Source organism: Onychostoma macrolepis, chromosome 07 (genome assembly GCF_012432095.1).
Source record: "Onychostoma macrolepis isolate SWU-2019 chromosome 07, ASM1243209v1, whole genome shotgun sequence".
Taxonomy (NCBI): Eukaryota; Metazoa; Chordata; class Actinopteri; order Cypriniformes; family Cyprinidae; genus Onychostoma; species Onychostoma macrolepis.
The window spans coordinates 16,962,921-16,976,092 of NC_081161.1; the positions used below are offsets into that span (position 1 = coordinate 16,962,921).

At 43.7% G+C, this 13,172-nt stretch overlaps 1 pseudogene; it reads left to right on the top strand.

The window, feature by feature from the left end:
* Positions 1-4,647: 4,647 nt before the first annotated feature.
* LOC131543375 (uncharacterized) lies at positions 4,648-6,549 on the top strand (annotated as a pseudogene).
* Positions 6,550-13,172: the final 6,623 nt, after the last annotated feature.

Here is a 13,172-nt window from a genome sequence, read left to right on the forward strand (position 1 = left end):
TGCCTGTCTGGCTGCAGTGTACCCATTTGTTTATACCTCACAAAATGTTTGGTACCACACAAAGCAAGTATTGTACACAACTTCTCACAAACTGGGGGGCAGTATGATTCAAATAAATGCTGCACTTTTGAACCCATGAACTCCATGTAAACGAATGAACATAAGTCAAATTAAAATATCAAATCACTTTTTTCTTTTCTTTTTTTTTGCAAAGGATGATTTCTGTCATTTTAGGTAGTTCTTATCATGTTATAGCATATTTGATTGTTTGTTTCTTCTAATAAGTTTGGTTTTAGTTAGTTATAGTATTTCATGCAGTAAAACAAGCAAAATTGCAGGGACACTGGCTTCATTTTTCTACAGAGGAAGAAAGTAGATGTGTTGTCCTTTTTTTTTTTTTTTTTACAGTTTATAGTTCTGAGACTCAAGCTTAGTTAATGCACATGTGCATTAGCTGGTTTACCCTGACATATAAGCTTTTTTAAATGCTATTTGAGCATAATAAACAACAATTATGGGACAGTTCATGTCATATTCTGTTGATGATATGAAATCTGAATGTGGCAAGCAATTTTTGAGATTTCAGGATTTCCCCACACAGCCAAAATAAATAACAACAACCAGTCAGTGCATGACGCTACGTCTGCATGTTCTGCGTATGTCTTTGTGAATGAAAGGCATAGTTTCTCCAGTGTCATCTCCAGAGCTGTTCTGAGAATCACTTCACAAGCTTTTCACTGCTTCATTTGAAAAAAACAAACAAAGAACAGTCAAATAGAAACTGAAACTCAAGGCTGCCAAAATAAAAGTTTGTTTTAACTTGAAGAAATTATGGCAGAAATATATTAATATTAAATAATATGTAATCCTGAAAGGGATATTATTAATATTATTTTTAGAGAGATATTATGAAACCAATATATTTTTTCATCCATGTTTCAATTTATACAGTTCTGTTATGTGAGATCTTTCAAGCGAAGGTCAGTCGACAGCGAACAGTATCCGAAGGGGCTTGACGAGAGAGGGATCTGATAACGAAGCAATAGTCCAGGCAGGGGAAAACACAATCCAAAACAGGCAGGGGAAAACTATCAGGGGCTCTGTAGAGTTGCTACGGCTAGGGGAGCGGTAAACGCATACAATACTCGGCAACGAGGGAGAGAAAGTCCAGGGTTAAATAGAGTGTGTGATCAGTGTGAGCGTGGGATCAGGTGTGCGTGTGATTAGTGCAATCAGCCATGTGTGCAACCAGTGCAATGAATGATGGGAAATGGAGTCCAGTGTTATGTATGGTGTGAGTCAATGGTTCTACAGTGGTAAACTCTGGACACAGGGAGAGTTCATTGCTGGGTGCCACCACCATACAAGGGGCTGACGCGAGCCCCGCCACTTTTGGAGAAGCTACAGCGGGCGCCGCCACCTCAGGCAGTTCTGCGGTGGTGTACACAACCCAAACGCAACACAAAGTGATTCCCATCAGGGGAAGTGCCTCGGACAGGGGAATATGCATAAGAACAGGAGGGTTAGAGTGAGTTGGTTTGGGGATACCAGCCATGCGTGCAGACACCAGCGGTACATCCCTCAAACTAGACATCAAACTGGGATAGTGGAAGACTGACCTTGATGATCTGGGTGTGTCAGCCCGGACGTGACGTGACTCTGGAAGGACAGCTATGACGTGACATTTTTTCCAGTAGATTAGAGTTGTAGTCTAGTGTTTCCACAAATCTGCGTCCAGGACAGATCATACTGAAGTACCAATGAATGAAGCGGGGGCTCGTCATTAGGGATCTTCTGATTTCTGTTTGTCACTGACTTAACAAGTTACAGTTTTCGTGATTATAGAAAAAATACACTTTTATTATGTGCTAGCAGGGTGCAGCTTATTTAAAGGTATTATAGTCACCCTGCATCCTCTGAGTAAGGTCAACTGGCGAGTTTGTGCCGTGCGTTCGCAGTTGGCCAGTGAATTGCTAAGCGATGCTAGGTCGCTAATGAACGAAGAATTGAAAGTATGAGATTTTCAGAATAATCAAATATCTAAGTTAATGAACAATCGATATCTGTGATCAGTTTAATTATAAATATTGTCTAAATTTAATGATCACTTGAAATTGGAGTCAGATCAAGCACGGAGTTAGACTAAAATTGAAACTAAATCCTAATAAATTCAAAAGCGCAAGTAAAAGACCGAATACGCGTTCAACCAGGCCGCTGGATTCTGTTGTTTGGGCTAGCGGGTGGAGCCTTACACACTTATAAATCTTATCTCTCTTCTCCTCTCCTCCCATTTGAAAGGACTTTAACCAATGCAAACTTAAATAAACCAATGCAAACTTAAATAAACCATTGCGGTGCACTGAAGCTAATTATCATAGGAAGTTAGCTAGCGATCTTACAGGTGGTTTTAATAGGAGTTGTTTAAGTTTGATCTTTCCTTCCTTTTTAGCTGGAATCAGTTTAAACTGCCACAGCTATTGGTCGTTATTAGCAATTAATCATGGTTTTCACCTTCAGTTCCTTAAGGATACCTTGTGATTAATTCAGCTATAACTGCTCTCATGATTTTAAGGATATTAGTGGATGAGTTGCTATTGTTAGGTATTTGAAATTGTTAATTGAATGTCATAATTAATTACAGATTTGAAATTAATTTAATTTCATAAAATAATTTCAGTTCCTACTTCTGCAACAATAATCACTGATTAATTTAATCATGGGTTTTCTTATAATTTGATAACAACATTAAGATCTTAATCATTAACTATCAAGATAATTTTTTTATTTAATTCATAAGTAATTAGGGTGGCACGGATTAATTTGTTCTTATGATTTTAATGACACAAGAAGGAATTAGTAACTTGTTATGCTTATGGATACAAAATCAGGGAAGTTAATTTCATAATTAATTACGAATTTGAAAATTCTAATTTCATTTAATAATTAATTACAGTTCCTGGTTCCATACTGCAACAATATTTGCTGATCAATGTAATGTTAATTGCTCTTGTAATTTTAATGACACACACCATTACGATTTCAATCCATAACTGCCAATAATGCTCTGAAATTTTGATTTCATCTGCAGCTCATTAGGGTTTTGGGTTACCCTGCTTCGAGATACTTACAAATTAATTTAATCACAGGTGCTCTTCTAATGTTAATGACAAACATCATTAAGTTAGATAATTAACTATCATTATTGCTCTGAAATTTTAATTTTCAGCATTGGTTAATTAGGGTTTGAGCTTCCCTAATTCAATGATGCATTATTGATTAATTTAATTTTAATCAATCCTATCAAATTTAATAATAACATCATACAATTTTAATTAGAAATTACAATTTTAATTTGAAATTCTAATTTCAGTTGCAATTAAGTTTTATTTCCACCTGTTAGGTCTCTCTTCTTCCGTTATTTAATTAACTCAGTTAAAAATTTTATAGGTTTTTCCCTCTGCTTAAGCCTGTTGGTAGATAGCACGCCCCCTGGTGCTTGGTTGGTGAAGTGACATTGCCTCCATGGTGGGCCCTGCCACAGGACTCCACTGGACCAATTTAACTTCTCACCAAGCCTAGGGCATAAGAACCTTAACCTTCCAATTAAAAAAAACCCAAAAGGAAATTAGGGTTTCCTCAAAACTTAGGTCAGTTTGTTTTATCCTTTTAAAACAGCAAAACCAACCGCCTAAGTGTATCAACTTAACAGCGCCACCACGCTGCCACCCTTGTTATTAGTCCTAACATTGGGAGCAAACCCTCGCTCTTCTTCTTCTCTTTTCTCCCTGCTGCTATCTTCTAATTTGACTACTGCTAATGTTTGCTGAGATTTTGCCTGTAGGAGGATCATAAGCAGATAATTTTAGCAATTGAACAGGTATTTGTGGAACTTCAGAACGACATTTCAAAACTGTCTTCCATTTACCTTCTTCTCTTGTGAAATCCTACCCCGCCAGGCTAAAGCAGGTCAACGAGGAGTGTGCAAAATTTTAAACACGCACAACGAACACTCCAATTAGCGTTGTGGTGTCAATCTTGCCATTAAGGAACCAGTACTGCCATTTCTATTGTTTCCCTCACCCCAGAGGAGATTTTAATAGCAATCACAGTCCTATTACAAAAAAAAAAAAAAACACAACCCATTTACAATCCTTTGACTAGAAGCATCCTTCTAAATCAGACTTAACAAAAAAAATAAATAAAAATAATAATAATAAATAAAAATAAAGGAAAATCTGCTACCAGAAATATATATTTTGTTCTTGTCCGTCTCCCTCATCTTAGCATTAGCCTAACCTCGAAAGGAGACTTTCCATTACAGGAAAAGGTGAAGCATCCAATTATTACCCTGTTCCTTGCTCTGTTGGTGTTCTTCTTTTCTTTCTCTGTTCTCTAGCTGTTATACCTGTGTGTGCTCACTAATTTTCCCCACAGAGGCTACAAATTAGAAGCACGCCCATCACAGTCGCAGAGAACCACACTCACCTGCTCATTACACACTCAACATTAGCACACACTTTACATTGCACATTTACACCCCTGTTTTGCTTTGTTTATTTGTTTTGTTTTGTTTTGCTTTGTTCTTATTCAAGGTCTGTGTCCGTTTCGGTTCAAGATCTCCCTCATTCTGCCAGAACAACAGAACTCATGTCTCGCACAACAGAACATGTCGGTCACTGGGAGGATCTGGAAACATGGCTAAGTGTTGCGACAGACAGCCTCCTCCTTAAGGCTGCTAAAACACTCAAACATCAGACACAGGACCAGCTGGATGATAACAAGCCTCATGGGACAAGACCCAAGTCAAAGCTACACTCACAAAGAATTAGCCAAGATCAGCGGCTCCTTAAGTCACACACTCATCGTCACCCTCAAGTTGAGCGACAGGCACGCTGCACATCTCCAGCAGGAGCTGACACGCGCACAACGAAGCATTGAGCAGCTGGAACTGGAAGCTCAGGAACGAGCCTGGTGAGGAAGGGTCTGATGAGGTGGAAAAAAAGTGCGGAGGAGGAGATCAACAGGCTAAAAGAGACCCTAGCAGCTACCACCCAAGAAATGGAACAAGTCAAGGCAAACTACGCTGATCGTTCTAACAAGCTACAGTATGCAGAACAACTACTGGAAAAAGCAAAGGCTGACTTCAGAGACAAGAACTGCAGAATCAAAGCCCTTGAGACTCACCTGGATGAGTCAAGAAACAAGATCAGCCGTCTAACACGACAGTTCAACTACATCAAAGAGGAATCTGATAGTTTCCGAGAGGAACTCAAGCACATATACGAATTGCGCCGGGTGCAGGACCGGGTCACCTGTTCCTGGACTGACACTTGAGTAAAAGTGGGAGGGGGCAGTGCTGAAACTCCCTCTGAAGAACTTTAGCTTACTACAAAGCCAAAAGAACCTGCTGCAGCCAGCCGTAGATCATCGCATGGCTTGGACCTAAAAGACCTCGACAAGCTCGCCAGGAACATTGGCAAATTCACCCCAAGAGTGCCAAATAGCCAGGATGTCCAAGCTTATCTCCAAGATATCGATTTCCATCTGGAAATGAGACCTAATGTCGCTGACAAAGATAGATTATATTTGCTCTGAACAACATCCAGCTCCGAAGTGCGCAGCTTCCTGGACAGGTGGCCTGCTCACACAAAGACTGATTACGAACTGCTCCGAGAAGCCCTCATTAAAGAATTTGCCGACCCCGAGTCCGAACAAGGATTGGTGGCTGCCTTGGAGACAAGACAAGGACATCATGAACCTCCTCAAGCCTACTACAGCCGACTCAGACGAGCATACTTCGGAACTCGCAACGAACCTGACATGGAAGACGATCTGAACTTCAAAACTCTCTTCCTAAGAAACCTCCACCCCAGAGTGAGCCACCATCTTGGCGTTCTCGCATGTCCACGAACAATGAATGCTCAGCAGTTGCAAGACTTGGCGCAGAAAGCCTATGGCAAACAAAAGATGGCCTCAGAAAAGGGTGCTAAAACCCCAGCAGTTCTTGACTTCAACACTCAAAGTCAAGGGCTGGCTCTAGAGGGCACCCAATGCCAAGACAACGCCACGCCGCCACACAGAGAGTGGAATGCACCCCTGTCCAACAAAGAACGAGACTCCCACGCTGGTTCCCGACCTAAACAGAGTTATGACCGCTGGGATGGACCGTGTGGACGACAACGCTCACCTGGACGTCGCTGGGAGAAGTCATGGGACCAATCAAGGCCTCATGAGAATCAATGGGAGAGGTCGTGGAACCAGCCAAGCTCATTTGGAAACTCAAGAGAGAAAAGCTCATGGGAATCCAACGGAAACTCCAAGGGAAAACAACAAACTCACCCTGGAGCAACCAGTCCAAGGAATCGGTGAAAGAATTCACAAAGATTACAAGCTGACCAAGCTCAAACTGAATCCACACAAGAACAAAAGACACCACTGTGTTTCGACTCACAAGAACTGATGAAGATGATGATGATGATGAAAGAGTTCTTCCAACGAGAGGAGGAGGATCAGAAGTGGGAAAAGAAAGAGAAACCAGATTCAGCCTGACTAGCAGCCGGAAGAGAAGGCAGCCACCAGCTGACCCAACCAGCCACAGAAAACAGCACTCCCTCACCTCACTCTCAGAGAACCGCAACCACCCTAACTTCAGATGGACACGAAATCCCACCTGAAAACCCAGCAACAGAGTTAGACACTAACTCAAAACCTAATGCTCCAGATCACAGCAGCGTCCAACAAACACCTGCTGACGAAACCCCTCAAGTTCCTGAAAGTGCTGTCTTGGTTGTCTGCCATTCCTCCGACGAACAACACATCAGTCCTGACATCCTAACCGTTTCCTCCCAAACTCCAGTCCCTCAACTCCTAGGCGATCTCATTGAGAAAGGTATAGCAAGAAAGTTTTACCTCTCCTTCATCATTGAACGACACATCAGAGTCGAAGCCCTTCTCGATACGGGAGCCGACATTACTCTAATGTCTACCGAACTCCTTGAGGAAGTCCAAGAACGAACGAAGAGGACTTAATCATGACTGCAATAGATGTCCAAGGCACATCAGTGTCCGACGCGGCACTAGCCCTGTGGGCAGAGAACTCAGCCATCAGCCTGAAGCTATTCAGAGCATTGAAGCAAAGACACCAGAGTCTATCACATGTCGCTAAACACAGCCGCTTCCCTCGCAGTCCCTGGTCGACAACCATGGCCACCTCCAAGATCATCTGTGCTGCGGACATATGATGGAACAACAGACACCTGAGTCACTACTTCCTCATTGTCCCCAACCTGCCTCATGACATCTACATTGGAGATATGCTATATATCATGGTCCAGCTCAATGCTTGCATTGATACCGTGAACGACATCATATGGACTCCTCTGTCACACCAACTGACAACTTCATTCAACCTCAAGAACCTTCAATCTGGTCAAACCATGCCAGACGCATGCGCGATGATCACTGAGCAAGAAGCCATGATACCTGCCTACAGCAAGAGTGTCAGCGTCCGCCTCAACATGCGACCTAGCCAAACTCTCAACAGTAAACTAGGCTTCTTCCAACCTTCCAGGACGTGCCTAAAACTCGGACTGACCCTGTAAGCCACACCTCTCATTGATGTGTCATCTCGTGCTGTGTATGTATAACAATTGTAACAATTGTATGGCCAAAGACATCCATGTTCCCAAAGCCAGTCACTTGGGATGGCTCATCAATCAGGCGTTCCATGACTTTGAACTAACGGTACCTGTCAAAGGCCCCATACCAGCCCAGCTCACGTCAGACGAATACAATGACACCGTAACATTCACAAAACCCCATGAAATCATTGCCATTACCTCTATTCTGCTGGTGTCCAGAGAAAATGTCTGCCGTTCAGAACTTACAGATGACACTCACCTCGTTGTATACGCTGTCTCAACACAGCCTGCGACAGAATCACCTACACAGGTGACCATCAGGGCCCAAAGCCCCTCAAATGACTTAAATGCGGAGGAACCCTACGCAGGGTTCAATGCACAGATTCAACAGATCCTGAGTGAGGCGGATGCCCTCCACAATGAAGTGGATTGCCAAGGACTCAAAGAGGTTCTGCACAAGTACAAGGACGCCTTCGCAAAGGATTCCCTGGATTGTGGCCTGAACAACATCCATACGGTGCGCATCCCAACAAACCCAAATGCGCCACCCAAATTTGTGCGGCAGAACAAGATTCCAATAGCGTCATACAAGCCAGTGCAAGAAATTGTTGACTCCATGCTGGAAAAGCGGGTAATCCGGCCCTGTAACAGCATATACTCTGCCCTGATATGGCCAGTCCTAAAACCCAACGGCAAATGGCGGCCCACTATCGACTATTGCAAGTTGAACCAGCAAGTACCCTTTTCACGATGGCCTATGACCCAGTTGGACCAAGAAATTCCAAAAATCAAAGGCGCGACAATCCTTTCCACACTTGATGTCACTTCAGGGTTCTGGACAATCCCTGTCCACCCCGATGACCAGTACAAGCTGGCATTCACCTTCGGCAATCGACAATAAACCTTCACACGGTGCCCCTTCGGCTATGCCAACTCACCAGTAGAATTCAACATCTTCCTGAACAAAGCATGCTCTGACGCCAGAGGCAACCTTGTCTAGGTAGATGATGTTTTAGTGAAAAGTGTGTAGAGTGTGGAGAACCAGTAGGACATCAATCATGTCCTACACCAGTTGACAACGGCGGGAGCCAAGATCGCCCTTCACAAAGGACAGTGATGCAAATCTAAGGTGAACTATGTCGGCCTGCTTGTTGGACGAAACGGCATCGAACCACAGTCCAACCGCACCCAAGCAATCCAAAGCATAAAGACAATGACTAACATCTCTGAGCTGCGAAGCTTTCTGGGAGTGTGCAATTACTCACGACAGTTCATCGAGAACTATGCTGACATCGCACGATCACTAACTTCCCTCCTAAAAAAGAATGAACCCTTCGTTTGGACGGAAGCCCAGGACACAGCAACGAGCCAGCTCAAACAGCGCCTGTGCTCTGCTCCGTGCCTGGCCTACCCAGACTCAGGAAAATAATTCTATTTGGACGCTGGATTCTCCAATCATTGCCTTGGTGCAGGCCTATACCAGCTCCATGACAAAGGCAATGCTGCTTCCCCTAGAATGCAAGTATTCAAACTGCGAACAAGCTTTGCTTTGCACTGTGTGGGCTATCCAGCATTTCTCTAACTACATCGGTGCACAGAAAGTCATCATCGAGACTTGTCACCAGCCAGTCACCTTCCTCAACAGTCAGCGCATCAGGGATGGCATGATGACCAACGCACGCATAGCTACCTGGTTAATGACACTCCAAGTACAGGACGTCGAGGCAAGATATGCCCAAAATTGCAAATCTGGGCTAGCAGCCTGCCAAAACTGTTCAACGGACACGCTGTACACCTCAGCGGAACCTAAAGAACCGCCACAACCACAACTAACAAATCACAGGTATTTCGAGGAGAATGTGTGTGAAGGGATGCCCACAGCATATGTCGATGGCTGCTCCTATAACCACAAGGGCAACTTAAAAGCTGGAGCGGGTGTGGTCTGGCTCAACAACGACCCTTGCCCGCCACAACAATTCAACTTAGGCCCTCAGTCATCGCAATATGCGGAAATAGAGGCCATCCTCATCACCCTACAACTGGCCGCATCCCACAACATCAAAGAACTCCTCATCTGTACCGACTCGAACTATGCCCGTCTCAGCTTCACCTGCCATTTAGCTGAATGGAAACAGAATGGATTCAAGACAGCTAACAACAAGCCTGTCAAGCACCAGTAACTCTTTCAAGCAGGCGATGCCATCGTCACCGAACAAGACATGATCGTTTATTGGAAAAAGGTTTGAGGACATTCACGTCAACCAGGACAAGACAAAGGCTTCAACGACCAAACCGATGCCCTCGCCAAAGCAGGTGCATTACACGTATAGTCCTGTACATTTCATGCCCTCCCACCTAACCCATCAGTGGCAGCCGTAACCTGCCACCAGCACGCCACTGGCGTGCATACCCCCGCCTCCTCCAACATTGCCCTATCACCTCAGTTCGCTGCTGACGATCTCCTCACCCTCCAAACTGCGGATCCGACACTGAGAACTATGGCAGCTCACATTTCCGACCCTTTCACTCATCCTAATGCCACCTCCGACCTAGCCACTTCCTCAGAGTTCCGCACAGTCAACTCCATCAAGCACATGCTGCATCTACGAGACGGCGTTCTCATATATGTCTCTGAACCCCTCACTGAGCCAAAGCTCGTAGTCCCTCAGGGCCAAAGGGGGATTATGCTGACACACGCCCACGATGCACCATGCACAAGACACCATGGTGCCAAGGCATGCTATGAAACACTCAAGCAAGTAGCATACTGGCCTGGCATGCAGCCTGGTGTGTTGCCAGTTCCAACCGGCAAATCCAAACCACCGAGCACCACTGCAAAAGAAAGGAATGACTTTCCCATGGTCGGACCTCCAAAAAGACTGGGTAGGACCCCTGCCACGGTCAACACGGGGTAACAAATACTTCCTCACTGTGGTTTGCGAATTCACAAAGTGGATAGAGTGCCTCCCAGCTCCCAATTATACAGCAGAAACGACATCCTGCCTGTTAATGAACCACATGGAGTTGAAAGTCTGTGTTGCCGAGCGACAGCCCCAAAACATTACTGCTCTAGAGGAGATCTGCATGGAGGAATGGGCCAAAATACCAGCAACAGTGTGTGAAGACTTACAGAAAACATTTGACCTCTGTCATTGCCAACAAAGGGTATATAACAAAGTATTGAGATGAAATTTTGTTATTGACCAAATACTTATTTTCCTCCATAATTTGCAAATAAATTCTTTAAAAATCCTACAATGTGATTTTCTGGATTTTTTTTTTCTCATTTTGTCTCTCATAGTTGAGGTATACCTATGATGAAAATTACAGGCCTCTCTCATCTTTTTAAGTGGGAGAACTTGCACAATTGGTGGCTGACTAAATACTTTTTTGCCCCACTGTACAGGCCAAGCTCCATATAAGCCATCGCCCAATTTCCTCAGGCCAAGTTGAACGGGCCAATAGGACAGTGGTCAGCATGTTGAAGAAGTACGTGTCCGCCAATCAAAAGGATTGGGATATTAAACTTCCTCTGGTACTGATGGCCGCTCGAGCCACCCCTCACTGGTCTACCGTTCACGATGATGACAGGGAGAAGTAGGACGCTACCTCTACACCTGCTGTACCAACTCGGTGACGAGATTCATCGCCACCACTCACCAGTACCTGGAAGAGTTGCATCAACATCTGAGAACAACTTTCACCTTCGCACAACAGCAACTCCAAAGAAACGCGGAAGGTCGTAAAGCCTACTACGACCAAAAGGCCTCTCACCATCAGCTTAATGTCGGAGACAAAGTGTGGTACTACAGCTTTGCCCAACCAAGGCAGAACGCTCCCCATCGCCTGTCAAAGAAATTCCTACCTCACTGGACAGGATCCCACGAGATTGCAGACAAGCTTTCACCTGTCGCCTACCAAATCAAAATCAGAGAAGGGTGCAGCGAGCCAGTCAAGTCAAGTCACCTTTATTTATATAGCGCTTTTAACAATACAGATTGTGTCAAAGCACTTAACAGTATCAAATTAGAGGATAGAGTGTCAGTAATGTATAATGATAAGATTAAACACTCAATTTTCAATTTTAAGTTAAAGGCATTTCGTTATTGAATTCGTCATTGTCTAGCTCAGTTTAGTTTAAATAATATCTGTGCAATCAAATCGGCAATAATCGCTAGAAATTAAGTGTCCCCAACTGAGCAAGCCAGAGGCGACAGCGGCAAGGAACCAAAACTCCCTCTGTGACAGAATGGAGAAAAACAAAACCTTGGGAGAAACCAGGCTCAGTCGGGGGGCCAGTTCTTCTCTGACCAGACGAAAACAGCGGTTCAAAAGTTTATATTTCTATTTTAATTTTGTTGCAATTTCTAACAATAGTAGTATTATGTAGTTAGGTATTTTATTATATTTTAGTTATTTAGTTTTTTTTTTTTGTTTTATTGTATTCAATCGAGGTTTTCACTGGGGATATGTCTCTGGGGGTCATCTGGGTGTCCTGGTCTCTGCTGACGATCAGGGCTGCAGACATCATCTCTTGGTGCTGATCCACCATCTGACCGGATACGGACTGAGAGACAGAATAGGAAAGAAACAGACAAATATTAGCGTAGATGCCATTCTACTTACGATGTAACGAGTACATCGTGTGTTATGGGGAGTGTTCCCGGTTCCGGTTGATCTAATTAATGCAGCCTAACAATCCTTTAACGGATTTGAATAATAGAAGCGTATTAGCGTGTTATGTGTACGCCAGGCTAAAGAGATGGGTCTTTAATCTAGATTTAAACTGACAGAGTGTGTCTGCCTCCCGAACAGTGTTAGGTAGATTGTTCCAGAGTTTGGGTGCTAAATAGGAATAGGATCTGCCGCCCGCAGTCGATTTTGATATTCTAGGTATTATCAAACGGCCGGAGTTTTGAGAACGCATTGGACGTGGAGGACTATAATGTGATAAGAGCTCGCTCAAGTACTGAGGAGCTAAACCATTCAGGGCTTTATAAGTAATTAACAAGATTTTGAAATCTATCCGATGTTTGATAGGGAGCCAGTGCAGTGTTGACAGAACCGGGCTAATATGGTCATATTTCCTGGTTCTAGTAAGGACTCTAGCTGCTGCATTTTGGACTAACTGTAGTTTGTTGATCAAGCGTGCAGAACAACCAGCCAATAAAGCATTACAATAGTCTAACCTTGAGGTCATAAGCATGAATTAACATTTCTGCATTTGACGTTGAGAGCATTGGTCGCAATTTAGATATGCATTTGAGATGAAAAAATGCAGTTTTACAGATGCTAGAAACATGGCTTTCAAATGAAAGATTGCTATCAAACAGCACACCTAGGTTCCTGACTGATGAAGAAGAATTGACAGAGCAGCCGTCAAGTGTTAGATAATGTTCTAAGTTATTACATGTGGGGTTTTTAGGTCCGATAATTAACACCTCTGTTTTTCAGAATTTAGCAGTAAAAATTACTTGTCATCCAGTTTTTATATCGACTATGCATTCCGTTAGTTTCTCAATTTGGTGTGTT